Source organism: Macaca fascicularis, chromosome 2, assembly GCF_037993035.2.
Source record: "Macaca fascicularis isolate 582-1 chromosome 2, T2T-MFA8v1.1".
Taxonomy (NCBI): domain Eukaryota; kingdom Metazoa; phylum Chordata; class Mammalia; order Primates; family Cercopithecidae; genus Macaca; species Macaca fascicularis.
Window position 1 is genome coordinate 132510121 of NC_088376.1, and position 17634 is coordinate 132527754.

General features: G+C 38.8%; 1 protein-coding gene across 4 annotated transcripts in view; it reads right to left on the reverse strand.

The window, feature by feature from the left end:
- FRMD4B (FERM domain containing 4B) overlaps positions 1-17634 on the reverse strand; it is a 360118-nt gene that overhangs the window by 247412 nt on the left and 95072 nt on the right. For all 4 annotated transcript variants that reach the window (XM_074032675.1, XM_074032676.1, XM_074032681.1 and 1 more), the window contains exon 2: positions 10334-10461. The gene's annotated coding sequence lies outside the window, so the exon portion shown is untranslated. The remainder of the gene's footprint in view (positions 1-10333; positions 10462-17634) is intronic.

Below are 17634 nucleotides of genomic sequence, written 5' to 3' on the forward strand. Positions count from 1 at the left end.
TTAGTGGCAGAGCCAGAATTTGAATTCAGGGAGTCTTGTTTCAGAGTCTTTTCACTTCACTCCCTATTGCTACATGGACTCTCAATAAAGCACTGAATAACTGTGCAGGAAACCCAACTCCAATGCAACAAGGACCTTTATACAGTCGTTCTTCTCACTAGCAGGAATATTCAACTCATTATTCTTTCTTTTATTTTCTTTCCCTTCCTAATTCTTTTATTTCGTTACTTCTTCTATCAAGGCCTCATTACGTACAGCAAACTTCACCCTTTTTGGCATATAGTCTGTAAGTTTTTGACAAACATATACAGTCACGTAACCATCATCACAATCATGATTGAACAGTTCTAGCACCTCAAAAAAGTCCTTCATGTCCCTTAGTAGTCAACCCTTATCCCCACTCCAGCCAAGGATGACTCACTTTGGGGCATCCATAAGCCCCAAAGGATCTTTGCACAGATTTCAAAAATAGAACTTGAATTATATGGGCAATTTATAAATTTTTATTATCACTGTCTCTAACTGGAATTTAGTGTTTCTTCAATTGTGAATATAGGTAACAAACTATAGAAATATTAGCAGTACTTGTGACTCAGTCACCAATAGAAACCACAGATATTTTGAGATCACATCATGGTGGTTACATATATTGCAAAATATTGTTTATACTCCTGACAACTTTGACATTACAGTAGTTATTAGATCTATTACTAGAAATTGTTTTTTATTGCATTAATATATAAGAACCTTTGTTTTTATAATATATAAAATTTTTATAGTATTCAATGTTTTAGAAACTGTTATTTCAAAATAATTTAAGTTTAATTTTAAAAGATATTTTTCTAAGAAAGTGTTCATAAGCTTTGCCAACTTACTAAAGAAATCCCATTTTCTAAAGCATGGCCCTAAGAGAAATCTCATTTTGGCAAAACAAGTCATTCTTCACTTATCCCACCATCCTGGGCAACAAAGAAACAAAACACACAAATAAGCAAAAAACGCTCTGGCTATTCATCAAGACAACATTTCCTCCAAGTGAAAGATAAAGAAATAAATAAGATTCAATTACTGCCCAGACTGATGGAGGAACTACATATCTTTTTTTTTTTTTTTGAGACAGAATCTTGCCTTGTAACCCAAGCCAGAGTGTGGTGGTGCCATCTCAGCTCTCTGCAACCTCCACCTCCCAGGTTCAAGTGATTTTCCAGCCTCAGCCTCCCAAGTAGCTGGGATTACAGGTGCGAACCACCACACTCGGGTAATTTTTGTATTTTTAGTAGAGACGTTTCGCCATGTTGGCCAGGCTGGTCTCCAACTCCTGACCTCAAGCGATCCGCCCGCCTCGGCCTCCTGAAGTGCTGGGATTACAGGAATGAGCCACCACGCCCAGCCAGAATTACATAGCTTCTCTTAAAGCTCTTTCTTTAAGCCAAATGATGCCACTGCCGTCTGCCGAGGAGGACTGTTCAACAGTACCACCTGCCTCTTCTATGGAAATCCGCAGAGACTACAAGGACGCTTGCCCTTCCAGTTCTCTGCATCTGCCACAGGGCTGACAGGGACCTCAGACAGAGGAACCAGCCATCTGTGAGCTCAAAAATGACTCTACAAGGGAGAATGGGTTATCAGCCACTCTAAAGATCAAGCAGAAGCTGAACATTTACATTCTCCAACTATTTGGGATTACTTTTAAATCAGGATTGTATTGTTATATTTATATTTATATATTTTTTAGAGACAAGATCTCGCTCTGTCACCCAGGCTGGAGTGCAGTGGTGTGATCATAGCTCACTGTAGCATCGAACTCCTGGACTCAAGCGATCCTCCCACTTTGGTCTCCCAAAGCAACAGGATTACAGGTGAAAGCCACAGCACCGTCAGGATTGTATTATTAAGGCACATGTGCCTTAGTCTGTCACCTCTGAATTGTTTCTCTCTTACTAATATAAGAAGCAAATCCACAGAAAAAGAGGGATGGAAATAAGCAATTTTCATAAGAAATACAGCCAATAAATATACAAAAATCCTTCACTGATAATCAGAAATAAATATTAAACAAATGAGATATTTTTTCTCCTATTAGATTGTCAGAAACAGAATTACTTTTATAAGACAAAAGAATTGAGGTAAGATATATATTGACTACCTTAAATCCTAATGTGGGATTTAAATAAAAAAGCAACTTCTTTAAAAATTCAAAGGTGAATTTAAAATTTGCTTAGGAAGGTCATTTCTGAAGCTGATTTCAAGAGACAAAGCTAAAATAATGAATGTAAGATTCTAAATAACAAGTTATATAGATGCAATATAGAAAATTCATAGGTGCTGTTGACTTTAGCTTTGGTAATTAGGACTTGAACTATAACAGTCTTTTATTTCTACCTACCCCCAACCCTCTGCTTTTATGTACTTTACCTCTCCTTACCTCTCTATAGCCAGACAGGGACTTAGGCAAATAGGAAGGTAGGTGATGGGCTATTATTGCTTTAAAAGGCTTTCATCTCTTCCATGGTTTTTCGTGGTGTTATTATCTCTCATCAGTAGTTAATTTATATAGTATTTCCATGATGCCTTCTTAACAACATCCAGTGTATTAGCGTCACCTCCTACTTACATGGTAAATTCATTTCAACACTGCATTGGCCAGAAAGGACATGCAGTAAATGTTAATCAATTCTACTGCCGTAAGAAACACACATGGAGTTAAAGTTCACAAGAAACAGAAGCTAGAGGACTATCAGCATAGTTGAACTTGCTGCTCATTAGTTCACGATCACACTCCCCCAAGGTGAAGAGAGACATTGTCACCTGAAACCAGTGCTAGCAGTAGTTATCCTGTTCGCACAGCATAGCCTACTGCCCACGGGGGAAAGTTCACTTCCAATGCACAATATTTAATTGAAAAATTAAATATTGACCCTGCTGGCCAGCCTACACCTAAATCTCATCTCTAATTGATCTGCAGTTCAATAACACGCATGTCTTCTTTTGCCCCTACCTTTCGTGATGGCTTCAGCCGAAACATAAAAGTGCTTTAAAAGATTAATAATAGTTCCACCTTGGTGCCAGGTGCAGTAAATTCCCAATTCATTCAATCCTCACAGTGATGTTTTGCACTTGATACAAAGTAGATGCAAAATAATGTTTTATAAAAGCACCACAATGGGGTAGGTATTATTTTTAATTTTTTTTTTCCAGAAGACTTAGGATTAATTAGTAACTCTCCAAAGACCCCAAAGCACAGTAAGTGGGGGAGCCAAGAGTTGAACCCCATCTAACTCCAGAGGATATGCTTAATGACTACACTATATTACCCTCTTATTCTTTAATGCTAAAATAAGCTTTCAGCATTAAAAAGAAATGAAACTGTCAGATGACAATTAGTTTCAAAGTCTACCATAACAGGTTAGGCCTTTTAATACCTTTAATACCACAGCTTTTACTAAAGATTGATCAAGAACTCAGGCCATTTCCTAAATACCTCACACAAAGGCAACTCTAAGCAACTGCTAATTAAAATACGGCATATGCCATGTTATCAATAGGAATCCGAAGTTAAACAACAGCATGGGCTAAGTGTGGAGCTTCTGGCATATGCTGGGATGTAACAAGCCTTCTCTTTAAATCAGGTGTTGCACCCATATACTTTGCTAAGGATAAGGTATGAATAAGGAAATGCTGGGGCTGTAATGAGTAGGTTTTCATTATTGTGGATTTGAAATAAACTTTTAAAACTCTGTGTGTGTGTGTGTGTGCGCATGTGTGTGTGTGTTGGGTAGAGGATTACGGAGATTAACATTCAAAAGACAGTCAACAGAGAATAGTCCAGAGGTGGAAGGAATTTACAATTTAGGCTTAGAGTATTTTCACATTAACACCAATCTATTGGTAATGCCTGCCTGGAGTCCTGTTTCCGGAAGTATTGTGAGACCTGAGTTCTATAAAGAAAGGGTGCTGTGTTGATTAATTATGTCTGTCCTGGCAGGGGAAGGGAGGGTAGCATATTAACTGCATAGTTGCTTTTCTCAGGACTAGAACATTCACAGGAGTGCCATATTTGTTCATTATCACAGAGCTATCTCAGAGCTGCCAACTAGGACTGAAAGGAAAGATCACACTGCAGACCCAGGATATTTAAATCAGAAAATAATTTGAACAGTGAAAACACAAGGGTCTATGGGATTTATCCTCAGATGTAATAAGATAAGCCCACAGATGCGCTTGGGGGCTGAGATGACAGAAAGGCCACTTGGCTGAGAAACAGGAGGGAAAAAGAGCCAAGCAATATGGCTGAGAATTTGTTCTCCATACTGGTACAAGAGAGCTTTGTAGATTTGCTATTTCTTTGGCTCAGCCTCATAGGTTTTGGAAATGTGACTATTTATAGGGATTCTTATTTTTCTTATTTCCTTCACTCATCTCTTAAAAGTTTTAAGCAAAGTCTACTTGAAAAATGTCAGCCTGTCTCAGGTGTGCAAAGAGAAAATTAAGTTTTGTCAATGTTTGGTCAGAATATAAAACGAGGGGAAAACTGACCTCTGGTGGTAGATTTGGAAAATCCCTAATACAAAGATTTCCAAAAAGTGATCCAGGAAGCATTAACTCCTCAACATTTTCCATGGGAGAAGGGCTCTGTGGTAAAAAGAACTCTGGGAAACAATTACATATTATATAAATATAAATACATAATATAATATAAATATATTTATATTTATATGTTATATAATATATTGTTATATATTATTTAATATACCTGTTTTTTGGCAACTCATGGTGTTTATCTAAGTCCTTAAGAATTCCTGCAGAAGAGAAACTATTTAATGCCTTTTAATTCAGCATTTCCTAAATTTGTTTGAATATAAACATGAACTATATTTTTAAAATGAACCTAATATTTTGGGAGACATGAACCTTAGGGAGAAGAATATAAGATCACGTTTTCCCCATCCAATATGGAGAATTCCTTTCAGAGCTCTTCTCTGATAAAACCTTAGAACACTTGTGTTTTTATATGTAGCCTTCCCTTCCATGTTCTCCTCCATGACTGTGTTCAGTAAGAAGCTAGGTAAATGTTTGTTTGTTTGTTTTTTGTTGTTCTTTTTCTGAGACGGAGTCTTACTCTGTCATCCAGGCTGTAGTGCAGTGGCTCCTTCTCGGCTCACTGCAACATTCACCTCCCAGGCTCAAGTAATTCTCCTGCCTCAGCCTCCCAAGTAGCTGGGATTATAGGCATGCGCCACCATGCCCAGTTAATTTTTGTATTTTTAGTAAAGACTGGGTTTCACCATGTTGGCCAGGCTGGTCTCGAACTCCTGACCTTGAGTGATCTGCCCACCTCGACCTCCCAAATGCTGGGATTACAGACATGAGCCACCACACCCAGCCAAGGAGCTAGGTAAATGTTAAAGAATAATTTCCCAGTTAGAGACAAATAATTTACATATTTCAAGTTAACAAGCATCTACTGAAGAAAAGCTAGTAGCTGTATCAGTGCACTCAAGCTTTTCAGTTGTAACTATGCATTAGAAATCTTAAAAAGGTCAACATAGTTTATAGATGGCTCTTCTAATACAGAAGCTCTTCAGAACTGGGAGTTGGTAAAACAGTGGCTCAGACTATTTTGTGCTCTGGGGCCATATAATTTTGGGGTTTGATGACAACCAGTTCTGCATCTCACTAGCTGTGTGACCTGGGGCATATTACATAACCTCTCTGTTCTCAGTGATCTCATCTGTGAAATGGAAATCACAATATCTCCTAGTTCTGCTGGGGATTAAATAACTTAACCCTTGTAAAGTTCTTAAAAGAACAAGTGTTAACTCATTTAATCCCCAGCAGAACTAGGAGGTACTGTGATTTGGCAGTTGGCTAGTAATCTGTTGTTTCTTAATTTGCACCACTAAAGTTAGGTGTATGAGGCATCATTTAAAACGAAAACAGGCCTGGCCCGGTACTCACACCTGTAATCCCAGCACTTTGGGAGGCCGAGGCAGGTGGATCATGAGATCAGGAGATGGAGACCATCCTGGCTAACACAGTGAAACCCCGTCTCTACTAAAAATACAAAAAATTAGCTGGGCGTGGTGGCGGGCACCTGTAGTCCCAGTCACTGGGGAGGCTGAGGCAGGAGAATAGTGTGAACCCGGGAGGCGGAGCTTGCAGTGAGCCGAGATCACGCCACTGCACTCCAGCCTGGGCGGGAGAGAGAGACTCTGTCTCAAGAAAAAAAAAAAAAAAAGAAAATAGATTTTTTTTTCTTTTAAAAATACCGTACTTTTGTTTTAGATCCTGAGACTACTAAGAAATTTTAGCTGATTGTCACTAAAATGTATTATGGTGGTATTTTAAACTATTAACACTTTTTCTTTGGAAAAATCAGGAAAGTTTTCCTCTTCTTAATATTAAAAAATCTGTGGTAAAACAGATAAAACACGAATTGATCATTTAAACCATTTTTAAGTGTACAGTTCAGTGCTATTAAGTACATTCACGTTGTTGTGCAACCATCACTCTCATCCTTCACTAGAACATTTTCATTATCTCAAACTGAAACGCTGTGCCCATTAAACTGTAGCTCCCCATTCCCTCTTCCCTACAGCTCTTGGCAACCACCACTCTGCTTTCCATCTCTATGAATGTGACTACACTAGGTACCTCATATAAGTAAGATCATACAGTATTCATCCTTTTGTGACTGGCTTATTTCATGTAGCATAATGCCCTCAAGGGTCATCCATATTGTAGCATGTGTCAGGATTTCATAATACACACCATTTTGGCAGCTTTTTTCACTCTTTTACTTAATACATTTGAGAGATCTACCTGACACTTTTCAAAGGTCTCACCGTATTCTATTAGATGTAAGCACCATCATTTATCCACTCCTCTCTGATCAGCAACCATACAAATTGCTCCCATAATTTTGCTATTATAACAATGTTAAAGTGAACACACTTGTGCATATATCATTTTGTATTTGAGATAGTTTAACTGGAAGATAAATCCCTAAAAGTTATGCTACCTGGTCAATAAGAATGTGCATTTAGAATTTTGATAAGCACTGCCAAGCTAACTTCTAAAAATATTGCCCCTACTGGTATTCTCATCAACAGTATACAAGAGCCTTTTTGTCCATATCCTTCCAATGAGGAGTATTTAAAATATTTTTTGTCCTTGCCAGTCTCATAGGTGATGAGCATGGTTATTTAAAATAGGTATCCCGACACAAAGAAAAGATAAATATTCACGGTGATAGATATCCCAATTACCCTGATTTGATCATTACACATTGTATACATGTATCAAAATATCACATGTATCCCTAAAATGTGCAAAACTATGACATATTAGTACAAAATCCACATACATGAAATAAAAGAGGTATAAGGGAGGACTTGCTGGTATGCAATGCGGGCAGAAGGGTGCTCGGGGTGAAATTTGAGGGCATCAGAGTCCTCTGACTCTATTTGGAGACCTCTTCTTTTTTTTTTTTTTTTTTTTTTGAGATGGAGTCTCACTCACTCTGCTGCACAGGCTGGTGTCCAGGGGCACGATCTCTGCTCACTGCAACTTCTGCCTCCCGGATTCAAGTGATTCTCCTGCCTCAGCCTCCCAAGTAGCTGGGATTACAGGCATGCACCACCATGTCTGGCTAATTTTTGTATTTTTTGTGGAGACAGGGTTTCATCATGTTGACCATGCTGGTCTCAAACTCCTGACCTCAAGTGATCCACGCACCTCAGCCTCCCAAAGTGCTGGGATTACAGGCGTGAGCCAGCACACCCGGGCCTGGATGACTCTTTTTATTGATCCAAGGCAGAGAACAGTATTCCAGTACAAACAGGACTAGAAAGAGTTCTGCTTGGTACTATAATCAGGACTGATATTGAGTAGAAATGCACACATACAGCTGTGCTTGGTTAAGATACTGGCAATTCCACCATAGTGGTTGGCAACTGACCAGTCCCCTGAGCCCCACTGTTGAATCCCAGCCACCTCCCCACAATCCAGCACCTCAAGGGTAAAATCTACTGCCAAAAGAGGCCCTTTTAGACCCTGCCAATGCCTATTTAGGCTGATCCTTATTTGTGCTGAGAGGCTGTTAATGGTTTCAATATTGCTCCTGCCTACCTGGGTCTAACTTTTTGTAAGACTCCCTTCTATTTTTGAGCCTCTAGCACTGTTGTAAAGATGTTGTCTGTCTATTTCAATTACAAGATCCTGTCTTTCTCATTCATTCTTTCACTCTCAAAATGTTTATTGAGTACCTCGTATATGGCAATTGCTGGAACAGGATCCCAGAACATTACTGTGAAGAGGGCAAATGCTGTCCCAGGCCTCAGGGAACTTATACACCAGGAGGGAAGGCAGGTGAAAAGTAACTGAAGAGACAAATTAATTCCTGCTAGTAATGAGTGCTATAAAGAAAACAGGGAAGGCTCTAAAGGTGAGTTAATGAATGACTAACTTCTGCCCTCATTGCATATCTGTGCATCTTCTCTTATACCTACTTTAAATAATCAAGTTCAGCACCTATCAGGCTGGCAACAATGAAACAATTTCGGAATACTCCTTGTTGCAGGGATATGGAAAAACAGGCTCTCACATTCATTTTTGATGAGAATGACAGTGGGCACAATATTTGTGGACGCTCACTTCTCAGAGGGAGCTCCTTTAGTAGAGAAGCCAGAGAAGCCCCATTCTGAGACTTAAAGGAAAAAGATACAGGAACAACGGAGGGTAAGAAGCCAGGCAGCATTGTGCAGTGGGTGCAAAAAATCCAAGTGGAAAATCACTGCTTATGTTTTAGAGGGAATCAAAGAAGGCAAGAATGAGCACAGGGAGCTAAGGAGGTGAGGTTAGAGACAATGTCTGGGACCAGGTCAAGTCCAGCCTTACAGATTACAGCAAAGAGTTTAAGACAGTCTTATTTGTAACTTAAGAAAAGTCCTGCATCCTTTAAGTCTGTATTCTCCAATGCTTCTCAAGGTACTCGAATCAAGGAGACAATCAGTAAGAGTTTGTTTGAGAAGTACACTGATCCCCTGTAGCTTTCTTCTATCTCTGCCTGGCACTCTTTAGTTCCTTTGACAGCTGCTTGAACAGTACAAATATGCCCAGAGTTAAAGAACTGGTATCTTCCACTTCCCCAACATCTGTTATGCTCTTCCACATCTTTGCCCCCTTTAAAACAAACAAATGAAATTTCCATCCCTGGGTACACTTTACTCAATGATAAAATCAACCAATAATTACTGAGCACTTTCTATGTGCTCAGCATTCTTTCAAGTGCTTTGCCTATATTGACTCATTTCATCTGCTGAGCAACTCTGTAAGGTAGGTTTTAATATCTCCCACATTTTACAGATGAGGAAACTGAGACAAAGGGAGATTAATCATTTTGACCACAATCATGCAAGTGGTAAGTGGTAGGGCAAGATCTCCAGAGTCAACGTCCTTGACTGCTACATCTCTCCAGCAGGCGCCAGCATGTGGAACTGCAATGATTTCACCAGAGGAAGCATTTTGAGACATAAAATGCTGTTCCTAACTGTTGCACATTTCACTTACGTGCAGTTCATAGTTTTGCATATTTTACATCGATGTTCTTCAAACCGTTTTTGTCTGTCAGATATGAACTTCTGAGAGCATCTCATGAAGAAACATTTTGAGACCTCATCTGGTTGTGTTGCCTACATGCCTGGCAGTTTGGTTTCTATAGCATTGCTACCATTATGACAATGCTTGTGCAACTGTTCAAATATTCCATCCTCTTCTTATTATATTATAAAAGCAGTGGAAAATGGAAAATAAAACCCAAGTAATGATACTAAGCATACAAAGCACTCCCTTACTCCAATTAAGCTAAAGATGAAAATCATTGCACATATAAAAAGAATCAACTATTTGCTTTGCTCAGTTGTCCACTGGACTTAAGTTGGTGAAGCTGCTCAACTGCGAATAAAAAGAAAATACTTCTATAAATGTGTGTATAAATATTGGAAATATGTCTAAGGCATAGTACAATTAGTACATTTTAATTTTTTTTGTTTATTTTGCTCTGTAGGAAAAGACCTATAAAATGTAAGCATATCATTCAACTTCGGGGTGTTTGACTTTCATTTGAAAGTAGGGGAGTAACTGTATTTATTAATTTTCTTCATCATTTGCTAGTAATGCAAATATTTTGCTAATATGCCATATCACATATCACATCCTGTCCAAGCCCTGCTTGACAAGTCAATGCGTACTCACATGCAAACACACATAAACTCACTTTTCTGTTCTATCTAACATAACAAAGAGTTCAGCATTTACAGAAACGTCCACTTACCTTTAACTAGTGAGTATTCTCTTGCCTTTCTTTTGTTTTTACTGTAATAATCTTGAGATTTTCTTTGCTATGCATAGATGTCATCTTTTTCTTTCACATATTCTTTCTTCTGGATTTCTCATCAAAGCCTGTAATACAGAAGAGAGAAGCTCCTTAATTTCTGTAGGCACAGGCGGAGAAACTATAAATCTCAAGTCAGTGACACTTCTAATTTATTTCTAATTTTCCCCAGGCTGACTACAGTTTAATTACAGTTTTAGAAATTCGCCTAATTACATGAGATTTAGAATAGAGTTCTCTCGAAATACAGATGAAATTGAGGCTAGTCTCCTTAACAACTAAAGATTTCATACCAATTTGTCTTCTTACAGGATGCATGTCACTGAACACACCGTTTTAGACTTCTACTGTCTCTGTAGGAGGAGATTCTGAAGTGCTCAAAGTTATCTACACTCAGTTGCAAAATCAGGGCTGTCAAATGGGAGAGAGAACTCAGTAATACATCCCCTCGGAAGCCATGTTTCAGAGTTACTGAAACCAGAATGGCATTCCTGAATCTTGTTTTTAACAGATGTCAGTGTGGTGAGAATGAAACACATCATGAATACTGATGAAATCTAGCGTGCATATCACGCCATAAGATATCCTCATGTATACGTAGTTCTCATTCTCCCTACTACAGAAAAGAAAACAGCTTTCCCCCCAGAAGCTCCACTTAGGTCAATAAGCATGCTTCTCCCTTGTCACTTGTGAGGTCACACTGTTTCACACGCACCCGTGTGTAAAAACAGGACAAGGAGGAAGGCAGAAGTGGCAGATGTGGTATCCCTTGTTCTGCCATGTGGTAAGTGAAACTCTCTGTGGCACCATCCGCATGGCACCTCCCCACACCACCTGCCCCTCCACTCCCCCTGGATGTGCAAGGCATCTAGGTGCAAGGTGGCACAAGAAGCAGGAAGTCAATGGGATTTCTTCACAAACACCTTTGCCCTCTCTCTCCTTACTGATGCTATAGAACAAAGCCATTTTTCTAGCAGGAACTCAACATTCAAGGAGCTTAACTCAAATGAGAGCATGGAAAGGAGAATAGGTTGAGAGTTTCTTGCAGGCAATATTTTTTAGTACCCTTTTAGGAGGAAAGCATGTTGGGCATGGAGTCACGGTTTGGGTAGTACTAAGATCGGTATGAAGAATTCTCACACCCAGTCATCTTCTTGGTCCTCATGATCTCTCGGTGAAACATTAGGCAAAAAAAGGATACACTAGAGATGTGTTTTAGTCTAAGCTCCCACTTTACAAATAAGATAGATAAGGTCCAGAAAGAGAGAGAGAAAGCAACTTGTAAAATGTTACACAGGGCAGAGCTGGAACTGGAATGACACAGTACATTTTCTGCCTTATCACATCATCTCTCCACATCTTTCTTGTGTCTGCCTGGAGACAAAAGCTCCTTGAGGGATTAAGCCCTGTAAACAATGATATACCAAGCAGTGTCTAATGTCATGTGCAAAGAACTAGTTAAATCCTTTACTTCTTTAGTGGGTGTTAACAAAGACTACACAGCTGCTGTCAACTTGGATCACAAAGACAGAAAAAAGAGAAATAAACAGATATCTTCTGATTGCTTTCAATAGCTACTATTTATTAAGTGTACAACATAAGCCATACACTATGCCAGGCACATCACTTGTATTCTGCTAATGCTTCTAGAAACTCCAAAGATAATATGGATGCTATTATACTAGGAAGGTAAGGAAAGGAAGTCAGGGAAATAGATACCTTGTCTGAGGTTACACATAACTGGTTAGTTCTCAGATTCCATTCCTGCCTGCAATAAGCAGCACTATAAACCAAAAAAATATGCATCTATTTGAAAACCCCAGAATCCAGGAATAGAAACAAAGTGGATAGTATTTGGAAGGAAACTAAAGAGAGAAAGAAAGGAAAACTGAGATAAGAGCATTGTGGGAATCTATCTTTTTTTTTTTTTTAAGATGGAGCCTTGCTCTGTCGCCCAGGCTGGAGTGCAGTGGTGCGATCTTGGCTCACTGCAAGCTATGCCTCCTGGGTCCACGCCATTCTCCTGACTTGGCCTCCCGAGTAGCTGGGACTACAGGCGTCTGCCAGCACACCTGACTAATTTTTTGTATTTTTAGTAGAGACGGGGTTTCACCATATTAGCCAGGATGGTCTCCATCTCCTGACCTTGTGATCCACCCATCTCGGCCTCCCAAAGTGCTGGGATTACAGGCGTGAGCCACCGCACCCAGCTTGTGAGAATCTATTCTATAAGTGTTAACACGCAGGAGGGATATGTCTTAAGATCTATGAACACACCAAATATGCAAATATAATTAAAGCACTTGACTCCACCTATACAATTTGGTACAAGATACTTGTGATATTGGGTATCTGGGAATGAGCAAAGAAATTTAAGATCTCAGTGAGATGGGGTAGATGAGTTACAATCACCTACTGTTGTTAGTTTGCTAGGGCTGCCATAACAAAATACCAAAGACTGCACGGCTTACACAACAAAATGTATGTTCTCACATTTCTGCAAGCTGAAAGTTCAAGATCAAGGTGTCAACAGGGCGGGTGTCCTCTGAGGCCTCTCTCCTTGGCTTGCAGATGGCCACCTCTTTACATGGTCTTTCCTCTGTACCCAAACACCCCTGGTACCTCTTTTTGTGCCCATATTTCTTCTTATAAAGACAACAGTCACACTGTATTAGGGCCCATCCTCAAGGCCTAATTTTAACTTCATCACCTCTTTAGAGACCCTATCTACACACACAGTCACATTCTGAGGTGCTATGAATTAGGACTTCAATATATCAGTCTAGGGGCTGGCATAATTCAGCCCTTAACACTCACCAAGCGACTAGTTCTGGTACCACAGAGATGAAAATCCAGACACCTGAAAAGTAACAACCTGTCATCAACCTTCAGTGTCATTCATGAAGAGGTGAAGCCTTCTAATATTTGAATTCAAGTGTAGGAATCTAAGGGTTTACTACAGGTTTTAGGTTTTTAAAAAAAAAAAAAAAACGGAGAGGAAGGCCATTCAATAAACCTTGGTCATGATGGTCTAAACCAAGTGTCAGAAAACTACTGCTTGCCAGTAGTTTTAAATCTAGCATGCTGCATATTTTTCTAAATAAAGTTTTATTGGCACACATCCATGTCTATTCATTTATGTATTCATTGTCTATGGCTGTTAGCGAGCTACAACGGCAGTTGAATAGCTGTAACAGAAACTGTCTGGTCCACAGGGCTGAAAATATCCACTATCTGGCCCTTCACAGAGAAAGTTTGCCAACTCCTGGTTTAAACTGTGTTAATCAGGTTCCTTTACAGTAGGGCTTTTCAAGGTCTTTCCAATCTTCAAGGGGAAGATAGACAGTAAAATTGCATCTTACCTGGGAGGTAGTTTCTAAAGTCAGTTCAAAGTGAAAACTGTGTAGAGTCAAAATAACTGGAAAATCCCTTAGGGAAAGTGCCAACATAGAGCCCACGAACTACATCTTCATGAATATAGGCAGTTTTTCCTTCAAAGTTGCGACAGATAAAATTTTCTTCAAGCACTACATAAAAGACTCTATTTATGGACCATTTGTATAAAAAGATGCGTATCTTTAAATAACAGAATCATTCTCAGCATAAAAGACTTGAAAAAACTGAGACCAATCAAAGGACAGGACACTGAGTTACCATCTCCTACTCACTTGCTGAATTTGCAGAAGTTATATATGCGCTGGAAATGACTCTACTGGAGTTTGCTTCCTTTCTCAGCTTACTTAACCAGAGAGTCTCCCTCCCTCACTTTTCTTATCCCACAGAAACCTCTAATATATGAAATCTCTAATAATAAATCTCTAATAATAAAACCTCTAATAATGCAATCAATATTCTGTGGAGCACACTTTGGGAAATGCTGAAATACTAAAAAACATAGGTGTTATGGATCAATCAATCAGACAGAAATATGTACAATGCTTTCCTAACACTGATAATAAAAAAAACTATAGGATAAACCGCAATGAGATACCATTTCACACCCCCTAGGACAGATATATGGGGAACGAAAGGAAAATAAGAAGTGTTGGTGAGAATGTGGAAAAACTGGAACTCTAGTGTATTGATGATGGTATTGTAAAATGGTGCAGCCACTGTGAAAAGCTGTTTAGTAGTCTCTCACAAGGTTAAATACAGAATTACCATATGATCCAGCAATTCCATCTCTGGGCAAATACCCAAAAGAATTGAAAGGAGGGCCTTGAACAGATATTTGCACACTAGTGTTCATAGAAATATTATCCACAATTACCAAAGGTGGAAACAATCCAAATGTCCATCAACAGGTTAATGGATAAACAAAATACAGCATATACATACCATGGACTATAATTCTTTTCACCTTAAAAAGGAATGAGATTCTGATATATGTTACAGCATAAATGAGTCTTAAAAACATTATACTAAATGAAATAGGCCAGACATGAAAGGACAAATATTGTATGATTCCACTTACATGGAGTGATTAGTATCTGGAATAGTTGAATAGTAATTACTATCTAGAACAGTTGAATTCACAGAGACAGAAAGTAGAGCAGAGTTTACAAGAGGCTGGGGGTACTGGGGAATGGGAAGTTACTGTTTAATGGGCATAGAGTTTCAGTTCAGGATGATGAAAAATGTTCTGGAGATGGTGGTCGTGGTTGTTCAACATTGTGAATGCATTTAGATAGGGTCCTACACTGTCATCCAGGCTGGAGTGCAGTGGCACAATCATGGCTCACTGCAGTCTCAAACCCCCAGGCTCAAGCGACCCTCCCACCTCAGCCTCCCAAGTAGCTGGGACCACAGGCATGCGCCACCACGCCCAGTTTTTTTAAAAAAAATTTATAGAGATGAGGTCTCACTATGTTGCCCAGGCTGGTCTGGAACTCCTAGGCTCAAGCAATCCTCCTGCATCTGCCTTCCAAAGTACTGGGTTCACAGGCATGAGCCACTGTGCCTGGCGAACTGTAATTTTTAAATTGTTAAAATGGTAACTTTTATGTTATCTATGTGTGTATATATACAAAATACATAAAATAAAATATAAAATATTATATACACTAGTGTATATACTAGTATACTATTCATACTATTATATATAACATACACTATTATATATGTAGTATGTATTATATAATAAATATTAATCAAAATATATAATACATACTATTATATATCAGTATATTATTTACAATAATATTTAATACTATATTAAATATATATACCATATATACTATACAGTATATACTATATATTATATATTATATATGCTATATATAATATATGCTATATATAAATATATATAATATATTATATAGTATATATGCTATATATACTATATATTATATATGCTATATATACTATATAATATATTATATATGCTATATATACTATATATAATATAGTTTGGGCCTCAGTACATATATAGTATATATAGTATATACTGTATATATAGTATATATTATATAATATAATAGTATATATATATACACACTGTTGAGATAGGGTCTCGCCTTGTCACCCAGGCTGGGGTGCAGTGATGCAATCGTGGCTCACTGCAGCCTCAAACCTCTTGGTTCATGTGATCCTCCCACTTCAGCCTCCTGAGTACCTGGGACTACACAGGCAGCATTACCACACCTGGGTAACTTTTAATTTTTTTTGTAGAGACAGGTTCTCGCTTTGTTGCTCAGGCTGTTCTCGAACTCTTGGCTTCAAATGATTCTTGGGCCTTGACATCCCAAAGTGCTGGGATTACAGGCATGAGCCACTGTGTCCGGCCTTGTTATGCATATTTTACCACAATAAAAAAATGTTCAAGACAAAAAAGGATGTAGAAGCAAAATTGTAGGAATGGGGATGGGGCAGACTTAAATTATTTAGACATCACTTGAATGTGTCATTCTGCTAAAAAATCTAGCTGTTGACAAGTTCCTGGCTTGCTTAGGTGACAATTTCAATACTTGGAAGGCAGAGGATGCTACAAGGGGAAGTGTTCATCCAGGAAAACCTTTTGGGCAATAGAGAAATGAAGCAAAAAAGTGGTCACACACTCTTGGAGTTCAAAGCAGTTGAGAGAGGGATGCTGGGGTCCTCGCTTGGCTCCTCTCTGGTTCCCGTACTGCCTCCCACCACCCAATCTCCATCTTCACCCTTCCACTCACCCCCATTCACTGTACATTCAGCAGCCAAAGTGGGGGTAAAATATGGAAATATACATAAGAAAATGCAACAAACTCCTATCCATGCGCCCATCATTCAAAACTAACAAATGTTGTTTTCATATTTTTTCACATCCTGTCTTTACCGTTTTAAGTGATAGAACCACACAGAATTTATCTTCTATGTTAATTTCTCCAGTCCAATTCTTCCTTCATCTTCAGAGGCAACCATTCTTCCGAATTTGGAAGATATTTAGTTCGTGTGTGTGTGTGTATGTGTGTCCAAATATATTCTATGATTTTGTAATTTTAAACTTTTTATAAAGTGTATTATGCTGCCTATGAAATTTTACTCAACATGGTTTTTTGAGATCTAGATTATTAACTTTTGCATAGTGTTCTGTTGTATGACTGAATTATAGTTTAATTCTCCATTTGTGGACTGATGGCTATTTGGGTAGTGTCCAATTTTTGTTATAACAAAGGATGTGACAACACACATCCTCATGGTTCTCCTGTACACAGGCCTCTCTGTTTAGTTGTGAGAGGTGTTTGGGGAACAACCTACATGAGAGTACATGGCAGCACTGTGTGGGTATATGCAGGAATTTCTCCTGGTAAATCTCACCTGGGGTGGTCCAATCCTCCAAGGTATTATTTGGAAATGTGGGACAATCTTTTGTGAGATGGGGATGGAATGGGGGGATGCTAAATTTTCTACAGTGCATGAGAGTCCTGAATAACAAAGACTTGTCCCACACAAAACACCAACAGTCCCTCCTTTGAGAAATGCTGCTGATTTCTGTCCCGAAGCAGAATCTTGGTGTTGTAGAATCTGTGTGTTTAGAAGTCTAACTAGGGAATGACAACTTGCTCTCCAAAGTACCACCTGCCACGGCTCAGAGTGCCTATTTACCTCAATTCTTTGCCAAGTCTCACTGTCAGCCTTTTGAATTTCTGCTATTCTGACGGGCATAAAATGCAGTTTAATTATGATTTTTAAACTTGCATTTCCTGCTTTTATTACCACTGTGGAAAACCTTTTCATATTTTTACTGCTCATTCATGTCTCCCCCT